The sequence below is a fragment of the Tachyglossus aculeatus genome, chromosome X1 (genome assembly GCF_015852505.1).
Source record: "Tachyglossus aculeatus isolate mTacAcu1 chromosome X1, mTacAcu1.pri, whole genome shotgun sequence".
Lineage (NCBI taxonomy): Eukaryota > Metazoa > Chordata > Mammalia > Monotremata > Tachyglossidae > Tachyglossus > Tachyglossus aculeatus.
The window spans coordinates 35,334,074-35,354,877 of NC_052101.1; the positions used below are offsets into that span (position 1 = coordinate 35,334,074).

The 20,804-nt window shown below is 42.6% G+C and overlaps 1 protein-coding gene across 2 annotated transcripts in view; it reads right to left on the reverse strand.

The window, feature by feature from the left end:
- Positions 1-20,804, reverse strand: part of GRIA1 (glutamate ionotropic receptor AMPA type subunit 1) — a 245,710-nt gene that overhangs the window by 133,587 nt on the left and 91,319 nt on the right. The gene's annotated exons all lie outside the window — the stretch shown is intronic.

The following is a 20,804-nucleotide window of genomic DNA, read 5'->3' on the forward strand; positions in this document are numbered from 1 at the left end:
CATGCCAAGCTCCCACTCCTGTCCAAACAGCCTTTGGAAAAATGATTCAAGAGGCAGCATAGCCTGGTGGTGATGATAATAGTAATAGCAGTAGTAGTAGTAGTGGCAGTCGTATTTGTTGAGCCCTGTCCCAAGGTGAACCGGGGTACTCACCATCTCTAGGTCAAATCCTATCTTGTGACTGCCCGAGCCAGCAAGGTAGAACTTGGAAGTGTGGGCGGGCTGCTGCCCCTGCAACCAAAACCGCTAGATTGACAGCCTAAAATGGGATTAAAAAGGTAACCCTCGCCTCCCGCTGATCACATAAGGTATGGAGGTGGGGGGAGGGTGGAGATTGGATAAACCAAGGCTGGAAGCGAGAATGACTTAGGAGTCCACGTCTCTGACCTTCTGGATAGTGGGTTGAGACATGCTGCAGCCGGCTTCCTGTCACCTCTGCCCAAAACATAGGATAATAATAATAGTAATAATAAGAATAATCATGGCATTTATTAAGCGCTTACTATTTGCAAAGCAATGTTCTAAGCACTGGGGAGGTTACAGGTTGATCAGGTTGTCCCACAGGGGGCTCACAGTCTTAATCCCCATTTTCCAGATGAGGTAACTGAGGCACGGAGAAGTCATGTGACTTGCCCAAAATCACACAGCTGATAATTGGCGGAGCCGGGATTTGAACCCATGACCTCTGACTCCAAAGCCCGGGCTCTTTCCACTGAGCCATGCTGCTTCTCACGCCCGCTCTGCCTGCACCAAGTTAGGAGGTGTGGGATGGGTGAGTGTCCTGCTGAATGCTTGTAGGGCTGGAAGTTAGGGCGCTTCACCAAAGGCGTGGAACGGATAAATGGATTCCTTCTGGTTGGGAAGTGTTCATGAGTGGTAGCTAGCTGCTTCACCACATGCGAACAAGGCATAAGTGAATTCCTTCCAGGTGGAAAGCATTCGTGGGCAGGACGTAGGTGTTTTGCCACACACAAGTAATGCATAAGTATATTCCTCCCAGTAAGTTCTAATATCATTACATAATCATATTCCTCCCAAAAGGGGCCTCCTGAAAGGGAAGTTGAATTCGCCGTGTCCAAAAGAAAATCAAATAATTCAATTTGCCTTGCGGAATAAATTTTGTATAAAACTCAGACGTTCTGTCCCCAGTCTCTCTCTTGCTGTGCTGATTCCCGAGTGAACCTGTACCCGGGCAACAGGTGACAAGCTCCCACTGGGGATAGTGCACTGTACTAAGCACTTGGAAAAGTACAACACAGGGAGGTGATGCACTCTTAACAAGAAGTTTACACTCTAACTGGGAAAAAAGACTAAAATTATGTACAAATAGAATAATCAAACAAAATAATTGTATGTGCAGTGAATCAATCAATCCATCATTCGTATTTACTGAGCGCTTACTGTGTGCAGAGCACTGTATTAAGTGCTTGGGAAGTACAAGTTGAACAGATATAAAAGTGCTGAAGATGGGTATAAATAAGCATTGAAGAGCTAGAGATGGCTGATGGGTTTAGACAACTTGGGGAGGTTGGATATTAATTGAGGGAGATGATGATGGAGCTGGAATTTTAAGAGAGCTATGGATATGGGGAAAGCTGTGATCTGTCAGATTTGGAGAGGAAGGGAATTCCTAGCTGGGGGGAATTAGCAGGAGCAAAATGATGGAGACAAGAAAGTGAAGAGTCTGGTGCAGTTGTAAGGTTGGCTCAAAGGAAACAAAGAGAGTGAGTACTAGGTGGAGAGAACAGATATTCCAGGTGGGGTGAGTTGGTGGTAAAACCAACTGTGAGGAGTTTCACTTTAGGTGGAGGGACAAGGGAAGCCAGTGGGAGGGTTTTCAGGAGTTGGAGAGATGTATGCTTAGCGATGCTTCAAGACGACGACCTGTGCTGCAGTCAAAAAATATAGATTGGAGGGGCAAACAGCTGGAGATAAAGAGACCTTAGTATAAGAGCTTCGACTAGAGGTGCCAGCAAACTGGGTGGAGAGGAAGGGGGAGATCCAGGAGGTGTCATATAGGAAGAACTGCCCAAATTTGGTGGCAGTGAAATGTATGGGTCTGGGACTCAGCTCTGCCCCTGACCAGGTGTGTGGAGTTTGTATCTATTAGCCTCCATGTGCCTGATTTCTCACCTATAAAATGAGGTTAGGATAACTGCTACACTTTTTTATGGTATTTATTTTAAAGTTACTTTGTGCTAGGCACTGTACTAAGTGCTGTGGTAGATACAACCTAATCAGATTGGACACAGTCCCTGTCCCACATAGGGCTCACAGTCTTTATTGTCTTCATCCCCATTTTACAGATGAGGGAACTGAGGCACAGAAAAATGAAGTGACTTGCTCAAGGTCACACAGCAAGCAAGTGGCAAAACCGGTATCAGAACCCAGGGACTTCTGACTCCCTGAAGTAGATAGTGGCTCTATCCACTAGGCCACACTGCTTCTCTATACTTCCTTGTAGATTGTGAGACCTATGAAATTAAATCCACCCCAGTATTTAACACTGTGCCTGGTACATAGAAACTAATTAATACCAAAAATTTACCCCAACTGGACACTGAGCATATGCATTTGGTAACCCTCCCCAACCTCTCTACCTCAAGGAACAACAGTTGCCCATTGATTAAAGATATATTTAAATTGTTAGGGTGAGATTGAGACTGATGAGACTTTATAGGAAAAGCTCAAGACTTTGCATTTCACTTCAGGCTGCTCACAATTCAGATAGTCTCTTCTGCATAAGTGTGACATGCTGAAAGGGATGTGAAATGAGAAATACCTGATATGACTCTAAACCCAAATATCAGGTCTGTGATCGTGATCCTTAACCATCAGAAGCCATTTCGCTTCCTTAGCTTAACATCATCACTGAGGCCTTGAAGAAGAGTTGGCAGTTGTTATGAATTTGGTGGAATAGCTTACTTTTCCAGGGTGTCAACATGGTTTAAGGTCTCAGAAAGATAGAATGGCATTAGTTCTAGTCTCATTGGGTTCTAAATTCAACAAAGGAGGGGAATACCCTCAGGAGGTAGAGGGGACTCAAAGTAGCACAGAGGTATAGGGCAAGGTATACATTTTAAAAAAATTATAAAACAGGGGAAGGGATAGAGAAATAGATTTTACTTTTCTAAACAAAACACAATTAGCACACTGTAAACTGGAAAGGAGATCAGATGGGGGAACATTCCTTAAATTTAGCCTGAATGGGCTCAGATGAAGGAGAAGCAGTGTGGCCTAGAGGAAAGAGCATAGGCTGGAAGTCAGAGGATCTGTATCCTAATCCTGGCTCTGCCAACTGCCTGCTCTGTGACGTTGGGCAAGTCACTTAACTTCACTGTGCCTCCGTTTCCTCAACTTCAATACCTGTTCTCCCTCCTATTTAGATTGTTAGCCCCAACTGGGACTGGGATTGGTCTGACCTGATTAACTTGAATCTAACCCAGCTCCTAAAACAGTGCTTGACACATAGTAAACACAAATACAATAACAATCATAATCATAAATGTCTCTTTGGAAAAGTTTTGGGATTTCTTCTTGGGATATCTTTCCTCAAAGTACCACAGTATTCACACTTGGATTTGAGTTTGTCTGCAGGATAAGTGCAACCCATTTCAAAACTACCTAAAAATTCTATTGGTCTATTCTCATGGAGTTAGTTGATCTTTGCCATGAATTTGTTAATCCAATCAGATGACTGTAATAATAATGATGATGGTATTTGTTAAGCGCTTACTATGTGCAAAGCACTGTTCTAAGCACTGGGGGGATACAAGGTGATCAGGTTGCCCCACGTGGGGCTCACAGTCTTAATCCCCATTTTACAGATGAGGGAACTGAGGCACAGAGAAGTGAAGTGACTTGTCCATAGTCACACAGCTGACAATTGGCAGAGCTGGGATTCGAACCCATGACCCCTGACTCCAAAGCCCGTGCTCTTTCCACTGAGCCACGCTGCTTCCCAAGTCCTAAGTCTACGACTGTAGACTTAAAAGCTATTTCCTTTAGACTGTAATTCCCTGAGGGCAGGGATCATATCTAACAATTCTGTTGCCCTGGACTTTCCCAAGTGTTTAGTACAGTGTTCAGCACACAGTAAGAGCTCAAATGTCATTGCTTCATTGAGTGATATATGGGTGTTCACAAGGTACCTGACAGTATTCAAGGTGCACAGAGATGGGGATAGACAATCTGTAGACAATACAGAAACATATAGCTATAAATGTATAGAAACAGTTAACTATTCACAAGGTGAAGTCCTGAAGTAAACATATGCAGCTGGAATGTGAATAGAAAAAGTGTTCACTGGAAATGTGACATTTTATGTGGCATCTCTGGCCCCCAGGGGAGAAGAAGAAATGAAGACTAACAAGGCTACTCATTTGCTGGCTTTTACCGTCCACCTTACTCCCACATGAAATGATATTGATTAATGGGGCTCTCCTGGGACAGGAGCACAGAGTGAGCAGGTTGACATGCAAGTGAGTTCAGCATCAAACCCTCACCTTGTCTCTGCATCCTCCTCCCTCAGCCAACGACGTACTGTGGTTTGCAGGGAAAACAGATTTGACAAGAGAAATTTCTCGTAAACTCACTCTGGGCAGGGACTATGTCTATCAACTTGAGAAGTAGCGTGGCTCAGTGGAAAGAGCACGGGCTTGGGAGTCAGAGGTCATGGGTTCTAATCCCGGCTCCACCACTTGTCAGCTGTGTGACCTTGGGCAAGCCACTTAACTTCTCTGGGCCTCAGTTCCCTCACCCGTAAAATGGGGATTAAGACTGTGAGCCCCACATGGGACAACCTAATTACTTTGTATCCCCCAAGTGCTTAGAACAGTGCTTTGCACATAGTGAGCGCTTAACAAATACCATCATTATTATTATTATTATTAACTCTGTCGTACTGCACCCTTCCATGCGTTTAGTACCCAACTCTGCATACAGTAGGTGCTAAATACATACCATTGATTGATTCTTGAAATGGGGAGACCACCCTTACCTGTCGATTGGACACTTGGGCTCTTAAGCAGACTATTTCTGGAAGGAGCAACCAGTTACAAAAGGGAGAGGGTTGAGAAACCATCAGGGAGTTTGCCTGACCTGAGATCACAAAGCCGCAAGCTGTAGATCACTCTTACTTGTGATAGACCTTGCTTCACATCTTTTAGTATTTGTAAAGTTTTCTAGAAGCCAGCCAGGGAGTGTCCCAAGTGTTTAGTATACACCCAGGAGGAGCTAAATCAATTTTGCTACTACTACTTAGCCTAGAAAGGAAGTATAGTGTTTGCACAAGCCATCCATCTCTGGGAACTGTCTCGTTGTAAGATCGTTGCTCACTGAAAAAGATGGCCCTGAAAGAAACAGCTTTAGGGCAACTTGAGGAGAAGAGGGAGCTGACCAAAATTTGCAGTAGAATTAGCAGTTCTGACCATCTCATCAAACCACACCCATATCAATAAACTATGAGATGGCATCAAACTTCATAGTTGAATGATTCAGGTTCTGTCCATGGAGGGGGAGAAAAAAAAAGACCATATTTCTAAAGTCATTTCCTTGATATCCTTTGCCTATGGAAATCATTTTCTTTCAAAGGAATAAGGCACAATTAGACTACTTTTGGAAGGCATGTCCGTGATGATATTTCTTAAATGACACCTGCAACTCAAAGCCAGACTTTATCTGGTAGGGAGCCCTGAGCAATAAAAGAAACATCCTTTAGCTTTTAAATTGGCCATTTTCATTGGAGAAGAAGAGAAAAGAGATTGAGCAAATCAACATTTTGTAACTCATTCCAGGTTTCTAACTCCCATTGAAGAAAAAATAGACACACAAAAAAAATCCCAAAATGACACTCAATTTTGAAAGCTGGTTTCCTTTCATTCCCGCCTATGTTTTCTAGAGGTCATGCTCAAGAAAGTTTTCTTCGCTGCCTGATGGAGCAGGGACTAAGCCCACCAGATCCCTCCTTTCATTCACTCTTTCAATCATATTTTTTGATCACTTACTGTGTGCAGATCACTGTACTAAGGGCTTGGAAAGTGCAATTTGGCAACAGAGACAATCCCTACCCAACAAAGGGCTCACAGTCTAGGAGGGGAGACAGACAACAAAACAAAGCAAGCAGTCAGGCATCAATAGCATCAATATGAATAAATAGAATTATAGATATATGCACATCATTAATAAAATTAATACAATAATAAATATGCACATATATACACAAGGGCTGGGGGGTGGGGAAGGGGGTAGAGCAGAGGGAGGGAATCAGGATGATGGGGAGGGGAGGAGGAGCAGAGGAAAAGGGGATCTTAGTCTGGGAAGATCTCCTGGAGGAGGTGAGCTTTCAGTAGGGCTTTGAAGGGGAAAAGTGTGCTAGTTTGGCGGATGTGAGGAGGGAGGGCATTCCAGGCCAGAAAAAGGCTGTGGGCCAGGGGTCGATGGTGGGACGGGGTCGATGGTGGGACAGGTGTGAACAAGGCACAGTGAGGGGGTTATCAGCAGAGCAGCAGAGTGTGCAGGCAGGACTGTAGAAGGAGAGAAGGGAGGTGAGGTAAGAGGAGGCAATGTGATGGAGAATTTTGAAGCCAATTGTGGGGAGTCTGCTCCTTTGCCAGCCTGGCAAAACCCCATCTTTAGAAATTTTCTATCTCTGTCTAGGAATCCTTTGGGTAAACCATATCCATCTCAGGGATGAAGCTCAGAGGGACTCCACAGAAAAGCATACGTGAGCAGATCTCAAAAGTTTGGATTCCTCTCCAAAGTTTTTCTAAAGTAGGTCCAGAATAGTCTGTGTCTCTCACTCGCTCTCAAGAGACTTCAAGCATTGGGAATTCCTGCAGAAATCCTAACAAAAACTGCATTTCTCACAATATTTGGTGTTGGTTTCATTTCCTTGGCTCAAAGAATTGCAGAGGAGTGTGAAAATGTTGCAGTGAACAAATTCGTGTGAAGAGAGGACATAGTAAACAACAAAGAACAAGGGAAAAGACGAAGAGAAAAACAACAGTTCTCCAAATCCATATTCAGCACTGGAAAAGAGATGAGAATTCATCTTTTGCTCAAACTTAACTAAAAAAAGCTGTCAATGTGGAAATTCTAAGGCAGGACCACTGAATCTGCCTGTTTGCCAAGCCTAATCACTTTTCTTGTGCTAACATCACTATCAATGCTCTCCCTACTAAGTGGTTATAGCCTCAGACTTCAGATCTATTGATATCAATGTTATGTACTGGGCATTTACTATGTGCAGAACACTGTACTGAGTAAGCACCTTGGAGAGTACAATAAAATTGAGTTTAGACACCTAGTACAGTTGGTACATTCTTAATAGATCCCAATTTAACCAAATTACCATCCTAAAACTGGATGTTTCTCCTCCTAGACTGTAAGCTCCGTGTGGACGGGACTGTGTTTAGTGTTACATTGTACTCTCCCAAGTGCTTAGTACAGTTCTCTGCACCCAGTAAGCACTCAATAAATATAACTGGATGAATGAAGGAATGGATTCCTTATTCCAATTGTATGCTCGCAATCTGTGTCTTCCTGCCTCCCTAATTCGATTGCAAGTTCCTGGAGAGCAGGAACCACTCCCAAATGTCTAGTAAAGTGCTCTGAGCAGAGTAGGCAGATGACAGTGATGTTGATAATTTAATACTATAATATTACTGTAAAAAAGTTTGCTATAAATACTCAACATTACTAGTTTTTGATGGAGCAAGTAAGCATGTTGCCATTTCACAATCCTCTGAAGTGAATAAAGAATGTTCCAGAGAGCATACATACTTTTTCTCCCTGTCAAATAGCTTGATAATGAAAGAACCACAGAAAAGAACATTGTTTCCTCTCCAATGCTGACTCACCCTAATGCCTGAAGCTGGGTGACCGCTAAATGACCTGGTCATGATATGAACTGAAGACTTCGCAGAAATCCACAGGTAATGAAAGTACCGCTAACAACTGAGAGGATGGTGCTTTCCCCTCAAAAGCTGGATAGAGTCAAGGTCCAGTCAGCCTCAGGAGGTCAGGAAAGAGAGGTGGAATATTCTGGAGAATAGATAAGGCAAGGGACACCAGGAAGACTTTAGAATAAAAATTCAAGAGTAGAAGTAGTATAAACTCACTGTGGGCAGGGAATGCGTCTACCAGCTCTGTTATATTCTAATCTCCTAAACACTTAGTCCAGTGCTCTGCACACAGTATCCCCTCAATAACTACAACTGAATGATCTACTGACTGTGCACCATGTACAATACTCTGTATGAAGGCATTGGGAAGTACCAACCTACTAACGCAGAAACACTAACACCTCCTCTGTCTCACTGCTGATCCCTTGTTCAGGTCCTGCCTCTGGCCTGGAATTCCCTCCCCCTTCACATTTGACAGACACTCTCCCACCTTCAAAGACATATTAAAATCCCATCTCTTCCAAGAGACCTTCCCTAAGTCCTCATTTCCCCTACTCCCTCTCCCTTCTGCATCACCCTTGCACCCGGATTTGTACCCTTTATTCACCCCACCATGAGCCTCACAGCACTTACGTATACACCTGTAAATTTTTAAATTTCTATCTCCCACTCTGTACCCTGAGCTCCTTAATAATAATAATAATGATGGTATGTTAAGTGCTTACTATGTGCAAAGCACTGTTCTAAGCGCTGGAGAGGTTACAAGGTGATCAGGTTGTCCCACGGGAGGCTCACAGTCTTCATCCCCATTTTACAGATGAGGTAACTGAGGCACAAAGACGTTAAGTGACTTGCCCAAGGTCACACAGCTGACAATCGGCAGAGCCGGGATTTGAACCCATGACCTCTGACTCCAAAGCCCGTGCTCTTTCCACTGAGCAATGTTCCTTATGGGCAGGGAACATATATCTACCAACTCTGTTATCTGGTACTCTCCCAAGCACAGGTTCTGAAGCCTTAGGACAGAGAGTCATCCTTTTTCCCAATGGGAGCCTCAATCTTAATATGGTGTGTGTGGAAACTCTGTTCTTGGACAAAACGAAATGCCATTAAATGCAGAATGCAGCTGCCCATTGCTAAACCATCATTCCTACTCCTCTTTCAATATTGAACTCTTTGCTAAACAGTAATATTCTTAAAAAAACTTATTACCTCTCTACCTTTAAAATCTACTACACATGATGTGAGATTTCACAGACATTACCCTCCTGTCTGTGTTTTCACCTAGTTTAACATCTTTTAGGCCTTTTAAAGTGTTTCCAATCTACACTGGCACTTCTTCCTTACTGCTAAACAAGCTCATTCAGATACACAAACAGACTATCAACTGGGTCTTTCAGCAGTTGAGGCACCAAGTAAGAATATAGGGCTGTGAGAATCATTTACAAAATGGGATGCAATAAAAGGTGTCCCATCTGCTGTATGCAAAATATGGGTTTTCATTTCTGCTGCCCATCACCAACTGCATGGGAAATGGGGTAGGGGAATGCAACCTCTGGCTTTTCACAGAAAAAGCCTGAGAATAAAAAGAGTAAATGCACAATGATGGCTGGGCTTAATGGGAAAACGTTTCAATTATGCCGATAGTGTTGAAAATGGGAAGGAGCCGGGGGGGGGGGGGGCGGGGACGGCAGCGTCCTTGATAATTTCAATCTGCAGTCTGGTTTACTACAGTTGTCCCCTGCCTTGGTGACCTTTGGACTGGGTGTTCCACTTGAAATGACACTTGAACATCACTCAGGAGCTTCATCAAATGCAATTTTCCCTGTGTAATATTTGTTCTTATAAGGAACTCAACCTTTCCCTCTGCTCTGTTTTCCCTTGGTTCTGAGGCCAACCAACCCACAAAGCCTCTGGTTCCTGTTTACTACCCACTATGTCCCTTTGAAGGTTGACCCACAGCAAAAAGATCCCAGAAGTGACGGTCCTCTGTGGGAATTTTTTGTTGTCTAAGTTGTTTTCATTAAATGCCAACCATTTTTACTAAATTAATCTCTTCTCTTGTTTGCCTGGTGGTCAGTATTCTGGAGAAGATCCTCCTTGCTATTTGATACTAGCCCCACATTCAACCCCACAGTACTTCTGAACATATCTTTAAATTTTATGTTATATGCTTATATTAATATCTGACTCTCCCTCTAGACTATAAGCTTGTTGCAGACTGAGAAACATGTCATCATTGGCTTTAAAGTACTCCATCAACTTGTCCCCTCCTATCTCACCTCGCTTCTCTCCTTCTACAACTCAACCTGCATACTTTATTCCTCTAGTGCTAACCTTCTCACTGTGCCTCGATTTTACCTGTCTCACCTCCAACCCCTAGCCCACATCCTACCTCTGCCCTGGGACACACTCCCTCCTCAAATCCGACACCCACTTCAAAGCCTTATTATTAATAATAATAATAATGATGGCATTTATTAAGTGAATACTATGTGCAAGGCACTGTTCTAAGCGCTAGGGAGGTTACAAGGTGATCAGGTTGTCCCACGGGGGGGCTCACAGTCAATCCCCATTTTACAGATGAGGTAACTGAGGCACAGAGAAGTTAAGTGACTTGTCCAGTCACACAGCTGACAATTGGCAGAGTCGGAATTTGAACCCATGACCACTGATTCCAAAGCCCATGCTTGGCCTTCCCAGACTAACCCCACTTTTCCTCATCTCCCACTCCTTTCTGCATCACCCTGACTTGCTCCCTTTGCTCTTCCCCCTTCTCCCAGCCCCACAGCACTTATGTATTATCTGCCATTTTATTCATTTTTCTTGACACCTGTCTCCTCCCCTCTACACTGTGAGCTTGTTGTGGGGCAAGGAATGTCACTGTTTATTGTTCTACTGTTCTTTCCCAAGCACTTACTACAGTGCTCTGCACATAGTAAGTACTTAATAAATACGATTGAATGAATGAACTCTGTTGTACCGTACTCTCCCAAGCGCTTAGTACAGTGCTCTGCACAAAGTAAGCACTCAACAAATACCATTGACTGATTAGGATTGTACTTGTAGCTGGGGTTCCTTGCTTTAAGAGGGTTATTTATGGTGGTAATTAATTTGCAGAAGGTTTCATGTCCAGGGACTTCATATTAAGCCCTACTGGTGATTGTATCACTATTTTTCTATTCATGGGTTGTAGTGTTAGTATGAGTTTGGAACAAAGCAGATGCTGGTTATCCCAGAACTTGGCACCTTCAGTGGATTAATGATCCATGCATCTTTCAACTATGACATCTGAACAATGAAATGAGCCTGAGACCATAAATCTCCCCACAATAATAATTGTATCACTCATTTAGCACTAACTATATGCCAAGCACCGTGCTAAACTCTGGGGTAAATACCATACATAGTCCCCATGCAAAACCCCATTTTACATGGAGTTTACAGTCTATCAGGGGAAAAGAGAACAAATATTTAATCCCCCAATTTACAGATGAGGATAAATTATGACTTGCCCAAGGTCAGAACAGGCTAGTGGCAGAATATGGATTAGGATCCAGTCCCAGTCACCCAAGCCTGTATTCTTCCCTCTAGGCAAAGTTGTTACCGTTGCTACCATCTTTAGAGTCTTCCTGAAAGCCCACCCACTCTAGGAGACATTCCCAATTAATTCTCTCCTTTCCCAGTTGTGTCAGTGCAACAATCACCCTTACCCCTTATGTGTATATCGCAATGCATTAATTTACACTTGTTTTTGAATTTAGCCTGCCATACTCCAGTTACTAACAGTTGCGGCATCTGTTCTCTTCTCTTGCTCCAAACATGTAGACTGTATGCTCCTTGTGGGATGGTATTAACTCTGTTGTACTGTACTTTCCCAAGTGCTTTGCGGACAGTAAGTGCTCAGTAAATATAACTGCTTGATAGAAACTATGAACCTATTTTGAGTCAGTCTCCTCATTAGAGTGTAAGATCTCTGATGGCCAGACCATGTCTTCTGCTTTTACTGTGCCCTTGCAAGTCCTTAGAATGGTTCGTTGCACACACAGCAGGCTCCTACTAAATAGTAGTAGTTAGTAGAAGTAGTAGTTAGAGGTATTTATTGGGTGCTCTCTGAGGGGAATACACCACACTAAGCACTTGGGAAAATGCAAGAGAAGCATGAGATTCATTCCCTGCTCAGGAGGAGTTTACCCCAAAAAGGAGCAGACAGAGTAAATACCACTGACTAATCAGTTGAGTCTCAAAAGCTCATCTGTTGATGAAGGGTGATGTTCTTAATTAGCAGCTGATATTTGGGATGCCAGGACTTACAAACCCCTCTCAGGATCATACCTGGAGAGTTTCTAGTAGTTTAACAGTCTTGGCTACGGGGGGAGAGTTAAGCAGAGGCCTACCCTTTCCATTTCTAGCTTGGGAAGTGGCTAGTGAGTGGAAGACAGTCTGCTGCAGATCAAAACTCACCTACGCTGGGCAGTGGTGGCATGGGAGAGAGTCAAGGGGGGAGACTCAAGTTTACTGCACATAAGAAGGCAATGGTATACCACTTCCACATTTTTACCTAGAAAACTCCATGGATACACTACCAGAATGATTGCAGATGGAGGTGGGGGAGCAGGGAGGGGATCTTCTCCCCTTCGAAACATGGGAGAAATGAACTTGTTGAGCTTGCTTGATTATCCCAGTTTTAAAGGATGTCTGAAATCAAAATGGCACAGTTGTCAAGCAACTTTGTGGCAAGCACACATAAATCAGCCGTTGTTCTAGTTTATGTTTACTCCATACAACCTCATATGCCTGACCTTACTCTCCCTTCAAAACATTGGCTAATTATGTTTGTGCTATATAAAAGGCTTTTGACTTCTCTGGTGGGGAAAGGTTACTCCAGAGCATTATTATATGCTTAAAAGATCATCAGGAACAGTTTGTGTCACCCAATTCTTAAATGACCAGATAAGAAAACTAAGGCATTAGTAATGAAATGGCTGTAATAATAATAATAATGGCATTTATTAAGCACTTACTATGTGCAAATCATTCATTCATTCATTCATTCAATTGTATTTATTGAGTGCTTACTGTGTGCAGAGCACTGTACTAAGTGCTTGGGAAGTACAAAGCACTGTTCTAAGTGCTGGGGAGGATACAAGGAGATCAGGTTGTCTCGCGGGTGGGCTCACAGTCTTAATACCCATTTTACAGATGAGGGAACTGAGGAACAGAGAAGGTAAGTGACTTGCCCAAAGTCACACAGCTGACAATTGGCAGAGCTGGGATTTGAACCCATGACCCCTGACTCCAAAGCCCGTGCTCTTTCTGCTGAGCCACGCTGCTTCTCTCCCAAGTGCTGTACTCTCCCAAGTGCTTAACAGTGCCCTGTACGCAGTAAGCACTCAATAAATGATTTATTGATTGATATTCCAGAGGAAACAAAGGGACTATTATTGTCATTTCTGATTTGATATGGTCTCACAGTTACAAAGAGAAGTCACAATCAATTCTTCAAAGCTTCAGGGCAAACACTTGAATAGTTCTAGTCAAACTTCTATTTCCCTCTTCCCTTCCTCAATAAAATTATCAAAATTGTCTTTTATTCTTCTATTTAATCACTTTGGGACACATCAGCCTCTTACCTATCCTTATGGCAATTGGAGAGCAGCTGAATGAGAGCATATCATTGTGTCCGAGGTTACTAAGACAGAAGGTGAAGAATAAATCTTCCTTAATAGATACTGCTGTCTTTATTTGTGAAGAAATGTTCCAGTTATAATATATCTGCTCCTTAGCCTCATTCAAATTTGTACCAATTCTGGGGCAGCCTGCTGGTGTCTATACTGGAATTTAGACTGGGGCTGTTACAGTCCTTGAGGTAATAACAGATTGCGCTGTCAAGTCTATATTCTTCTAGCCCTGGATTCTCACTTGACCTGCACTCCCATAACTACTGTAGCACTTAGCCCAATTTTTAGCACAATGCTTGGAACAAAGTCAGCATTTAACAAATACCATACTTACTATCATTATTTTTTATCATCAATATTACTACTACTACCCGTCCCTGGAAAGTGGGGAAACTCTGGAAGGAGAAAGTGGCAGACATTCCACAGATGTTTAAGTTGAAGTTAATTTATGGATAACTTTCCCCAAATGGTAGTTCCATAATGGTCACTGAGAAATAAATTTACTGTGAAAAGCTGAACCCTCTTCCCACCTATCCTGGCCCCTCCTTCCACTCTCCCTCCCTCTACCCCACACTCCATTGCAACAAAGGGTTCACTACTGCCCAGGATAAATCCGGGTTACTGCTCCTTGGGTGATGATTTATTGAAGATCTACATTTCATCACAATCTGCTGACTTTTTAAAATGGTAATACAAACCAAGAAAAGGAAACAGCTGCTCACGTTAGGCACAGGCTATGCATTATAATGACTGTAAAAACTTATTTTTCTTTCCCCAACTTGTTGTTTCGCCCTCAAGCCACTCAGCAGGAGCCAAGCCATGGCAACGTTTTCCACACAAACTCCCCACTTTGTTACAATCAGCTCCTTTAGAATTTTCTAGGAACAGAAATTTGGGCCTGGTCTTTACCCCCAAAGCTAATTCAATTATAACCTCTGCCTGGGTTTACAGTGACCAGTTTAGAATAGGTAATTATTGCCAGAATAAAATGAATTTAAATTCTCAGGCCCTAAAATAGTTGTTTCCTTCCAATGAAAAATGATGCTGCCTTTTTTTCCTCCCAAATTAGCCTTCTTCTACTGGCAGAACTTCAACACGACTATGATTGACGTTTTGGCCGCAGGAATCAATAAGTGAATCAGTAAAATTTGTTGAGCAACTATTGTGTTAGAAAGCTCTCTACGAAGTGCTTCGGAGAGTCCAAAAGTTAGAAAACACTATTCCTTCCCTCACAGAGCTTATAATTTAGGGGAAGAATATTCCACACAGCCACTTATTTCTTTTTGCCCATATTCAAGCAGAAGATAAAACAAATGTGAATGGTGGTCTGGGGTTTAGTTCAAAAAATTAAGCACTTCCTTTGTGCCAATCTGGTGGCAGAAGCAGCGAAGGTGTGGGGGTCCTGCAGCTGCCCAGGTCCTGCCCCCCAGGTACCATGTGCCAAGCTAGCTCTCTTCCTCCCTTCAAAGCCCTACTGAGAGCTCACCTCCTCCAAGAGGCCTTCCCAGACTGAGTCCCTCCCTTTTTCCCTCCTCCTCCTCCCCTCCCCATCGTCCCCTCTCCCTCCCTCTGCCCTACCTCCTTCCCCTCCCCACAGCACTTGTATATATTTGTACATATTTATTACTCTATTTTATTTGTACATATTTACTATATTTATTTTATTAATGATGTGTACATAGCTACAACTCTATTTATTCTGATGGTATTGACACCTGTCTACCCGTTTTGTTTTGTTGTCTGTCTCCCCCTTCTAGACTGTGAGCCCGTTGTTGGGTAGGGATCGTCTCTATATATTGCCGATTTGTACTTCCCAAGCGCATAGTACAGTGCACTGCACACAGTAAGTGCTCAATAAATACGAGTGAATCAATCTCAGAGGTAAGGAGAACAGATATTTCATCTCCATTTTACAGCTGTGGAAACGGAGGCACCGAGAAATTAAATGGCTTGCCCAAGGCACAGGTGGTCAGTGTCAGAGATGGGATTAGAACCTGAGTCTCCTGAATCCTCAGCCCACACCTTCCCACTAGCCAAAGCAGCAAGAGCAGCAGTTAGCAGTACTAATAGTTTATGATATTGAACACCCACTCACTTTACACTATAAGCTCATTGTGGGCAAGGGAAATGTCTGTCAATTCCTTTGTGTTGTACTCTCCCAAAAGTTTAGTACCATGCTCTGCACATGGTAAGCACTCAAATTCCACTGATCGATTGACTCACTAAGTTAATGTATAGGTCATGTTGCCTTCCTCCTTTTTAATACCTTTAGAGGAGGCAGGTGTATTCATATTTATAAAGTTCACTTAGGAATGTATTTTTTAAAGGTATCCATATATTGTTATTCATTTACACCCTAATCCTTTAACCCTGATTTGCATCTCATTCCCACTAAAATCAGTGGGATTTACGAATGGGTATGGGCTGAGGAATTGGGTCCAGAGAATCTTAAGTAGGACTTTTCAGTTTTGCTGATGAAAAGTTTATAGTTTCATCTGTTTATCTGGCCTTCATTTAGATGAACCTCAGCAAAGTATTGAGTCAGACACCTTTGGAAGCGACTTGAACTCTTTCAGGCCTTCAGGGTGCTGCTGAATAAGTTATTTCATCAGTTAACTACCCGAAAAGTCGATGTAATTTCCAAAGCTTTCTAACCCAATCCCAGGGGCTAGCACTAAAGCAATAGGACAATCTCTCTCAATATTCTTGATTCATTTCCAGTCCTTTACTGCCCTTAGAGTACTCCACTTATAAGTTTTGTCACATTCAAGCAGCATCTCATAAGGGAATGAGGAAGAAATAAGTAATTAGATGGTAATACCTGTGAAGATCAGGATATGTGAAAAGCACAGGTCCCTCTATTTTGACTGCTTTCATTGGCATTTCTTATTACACAATGGCCACTTGGTTTGCCAGTGATTGGCCTGATCAGAGATGGGCATCAAGGTTATTATTATCCCAGCCTCATTGAGCTTAGCTTTGTGTTTATTGTTAAGTTCTTATTATGTGGCAAGCACTCTGCTAAGCCCTGGGGTAGATACAAAATAATCAGGACTCACATGGGGCTCCCAGTCTAAGTACAAGAAAAAATAGGTATTGAATCCCTATTTTGCAGGTGAGTGAACTGAGGCACGGATAAGTTGACTCACGCAAGGTCATACAACAGACAGTTGTCGGAGCTGGGATTAAAACCATGGTTCTCTGACTCCCAGGCTCTATCATGGTCCTCTGACTTTATCCACTCGGCCATGCTGTTTCTCTGGCTTTGTACTATGTTTGATTTGGAACAGGCTTAGGCCCGTAAATTTGGCCACAGTGGGACTCTACTACCCTTCCCTCATGCAAGAAGCCATTTTGTATCCAGATCTTTCCAGATGTATATTTATTCTTTTATAAAGCTCTTCCCATCACAATAACTACTTCCAGTCTTGGTGAGCTAGATACTCTTGCTTTGGGAGGGTATCCTGAATTTTAATATTTTTTTTTCCCCCTGGAATCCCCCACACTTCTTCCACAGCAGAAAACAAATACAACCTTCTCCATTTTACAAAATCAGTTATGCTCAGCTAAGTCTCCTCACTTTTCAGGTGGCCTGAAGTTAATGATCAAAATCGACTACCCCATCCCAGACTGCTGCTTCTGGGCTGACCTGATTTGGCTCAGCCAGGCTGAGACGCATCTTCATTCTTACATTTTTTCACTCTTTCATTGCCTGCCACTTCTTAAGGAGGTTGGAGTTCTAGGGAAGAGGGGGGGAGGGCATGATAAAAGGGTCGATAGCAAGAAAGATGAGCGTGAAGAACAGTAAGTAGGTTGGCATTAGAGGAATGAAGTGTGCAGGCTGGATTGTAGAGGTAGAGAAGCAAGAATCATCATTGTGCATATGTGACCCTGCCCAAGTCAGCTGCACTACAACACTTTTACTATCTCTGTATTGTGACTAATGGCTTTCCAAGAGAAACATTTGAAATAAAATTCTATGACCCACAAATTCTCCAGTTATAGAACAAAATCAATCATATTTATTGAGCACATATTGTGTACAGAGCATTGCACACACTAGGATAGCACAATACAACAGCGTCGATAGACACATTCCCTGTCCACAATGAGAAGCAGAGTAGCCTAGTGGATAGAGTCACGGGCCTGGGAGTTAGAAGGACCTATTGTTCACTTGTCTGCTGTGAGACCATGGGCAAGTCACTTAACTTCTCTGTGCTTTAGTTACCTCATCTGTAAAATGGGGATTGCAACTGTTTGCCCCATGTGGGACAGGGCCTGTGTCCAACCTCTTTAACACATACCTACTCCAGCACTTAGTAGAGTGCCTGGCACATAGTAAGTGCATTCAATTTTAAGCACATAGTAAGTGCTTAAAAAATACCATAGAAAACAAGCTTACGTAACGTCTAGGGAGAGATGAAAATGAGCTTACAGTCTAGAGGGATACAGACATTGATATAAATAAATAGAACACTTGGCTTAACTAGAACTAATAAGCAGATGAGGCCGCAGCATGAATTTTAAGACCACATCTAGCCTGTGAAGCCTCAGTATGTTTACAATGTCTGTGGCCCCTGGCATGGCTCTTACCCTACAAAGCTCAGATCCTTGAAGAACCTTTGAGGAAAGAAAGGAGGAGAAAAATAAAATCACCAGGAAGAGAAGTTTTCATAAGGTTCCTTTCTTTAAGCAATTGAGCAAAAGAGAAAAACCATTTTAATCGAAGGACAACTTTGATGGCATTCCCAGGATAGCTTAAAGGACTTTTTTCTGAATGCCAGGGGACAGGATCAACAATCCAAGCTCAGAGCTGTAAAAAAAAGCCACCTTTGTATTTTGAGGGCCTTTTACATTTTTGATGAATCATGTATAATAAATGCAAACCTCCCCATTCACTCTAAATCCATTTCTTTCCTTCACCTAAACTTACTCCCTCATGACAATGGGAGGCACTTTAGGGGGTGATCAGAGACTCTCTCAAACCACATTGGGACAGTTCAATGAATTGCTGCAGGGCTAGCATTAGGAGAATTGGACTCAGTGCACTCAATTTTGTGCACTGGGCCATCTCTCAAGTAGAAGTAAACTAGGGGTTTTCAATAGCCTGCTAGGTGACCTTGGGCAAGTGATTCAATTTCTCTAGTTCCTCTGTTTCCTCATTTGTAGAATACGGATTAAATAACTGTTTCCCCTCCCTCTTAGACTGTGATTCCTGTGTAGGGTAGGGACTGTGTCCTTTCTGATTATCTATCCCAGAACTGAGCATGATACTGGGCACATAGTAAGCACTGAACAAACATGAGAATTACTATTATTATCAACCAATCAGTTTTATTTATCGACCTCTTACTGTGTGCAGAGCACTATATACCCAGCAGTGGGGAGAATATAATGCAAAGAGAGTTGGTAGATATATTCCCTGTCCACAACAAGCTTACTATTATGGTTTCTCCCTTCACAAATTAGATTCTTATTAGGGTTGACATTTCTCCATTGGAAGGAAAGCAGTTATCTGAAAAGTACTGTACCCACTAACTCCGAAGTTGAGGAGTCATTCCTTCACTGGATTTAGATTTTCTTCCCTTATACCAAACACGGCTTTTTGACTATCCTGGATACCTATGGCAGCTATTTGGTTATTACAATGGCAATGCTAGAGAGCACTCAAAATCTGGACACAGATTTCAGCATAGGGGTAGTACTTCCAAGTTAACACAATGGCCGATGAAACACCATGTTCTTCTAAAGTCATGACAGCCAACGAACAACCCACGCTCTCGGCGAACCAACTGCCTGATTCACCATCTTCTCAGGAACAAAATGGTGAACATTGAGTGCGGGAGGCATTTAGGCTAATTTTTAAAAGGAACAAGCAAAAAAGCCAGGCAAAAATAACTAGTCTCATTATTTTAATTCCACATTCTCAGATATTGGTGGCTGAGTCTGTGTAATCATTAAGTAGCATTTATGGAGCAGTTACTGTGTGCAGAGTGCTGCACTAAATGCTTGGAAGAGTACAATAAAACAGAATTAGTAGGCACATTCCCTGCCCACAACTAGCTTGAAGTATAGATTGTTTTGTTTCCCTTAAAAAAATACAGTTTCTTAAATAATGAATGCCTTTTGTATTGTCCAGAGTCGTTGCCAGGGCAGGCCTGATTTTTCTAGAGACTCTGATTGCTTATTTTGAGATCTCTTCGGGGTAGGTACCGTCTCTTTATGTTGCCGATTTGTACTTCCCAAGTGCTTTGTACAGTGCCCTGCACACAGTAAGCACTCAATAAATACGATTGAATGAATGATTTACTAAATCGTCCACCTGCTTAATTCCCTGACACTTCAATGAATTGGTTTATTTTGAGGGTGGGCTGCTCATAGGTGTGTGAGTTTCCCTTGTTTTCTTACAAGCCATGACCTTTGAAAATCCACTTTAGAGGAGGTGGGTTGCAGAAATATTTAAAATGAACAGGTCTCCAAAAATATAAAATTATTATTTGGGCTCACCTGTAGTCTATAAAACTCCTTGTGGGCAGGGAATGTGTTAACCAGCTCTATTGTACCGTATTCTCTCAAGGACTTAGTACAGTGCACTGCACACAGTAAATGCTCAATAACTATGATTTATGGATTGTTTGCCTGGAATAAACACATGCATTTGTTGGAGCAGTCTGGGAGCAGTCCTAAGGGCAGGGGAAAAGTTAGGTTCTCTCTCTCCCACTTATCCACTCCCCTCTCACTGTATCCCAGCTAATAATCTTTATTCCTTCCAAGAAAACCTATTGACTGTGCATTATTCTCATCTTTCCTCCTTGTCCACACACTCCCCACTGCCTAGTATTCCCTCCCCTTTTACAACTGGCAGAACACTGCTCTCCCCTCAATCAAAACCCTTCTGAGATCACATCTCTTCCAGAAAACCTTCCCATATTAATTTAACTGGGGAATTGCCTCACCTTTTATCCCTCAACTGCCACCTCAGCCCTCCTGCAATATCTAAGCACTTAAGTAATCAAGTACCTTGACAGCACTTATGTGCACATCATATATATTCCCCCTATGTGCAGCTTATTTAAGTGTCTGTCTTACCCAGTTGATTGTAAGCTCCTTGAAGGGTAGGCTTGGGTTTTCTATTGCACTTCCCAAGTGTTTGATACATAGTAAGTACTTAAAAATACCATAGTTGTTATTTTTATGGTATTTGGTAAGTGCTTACTAT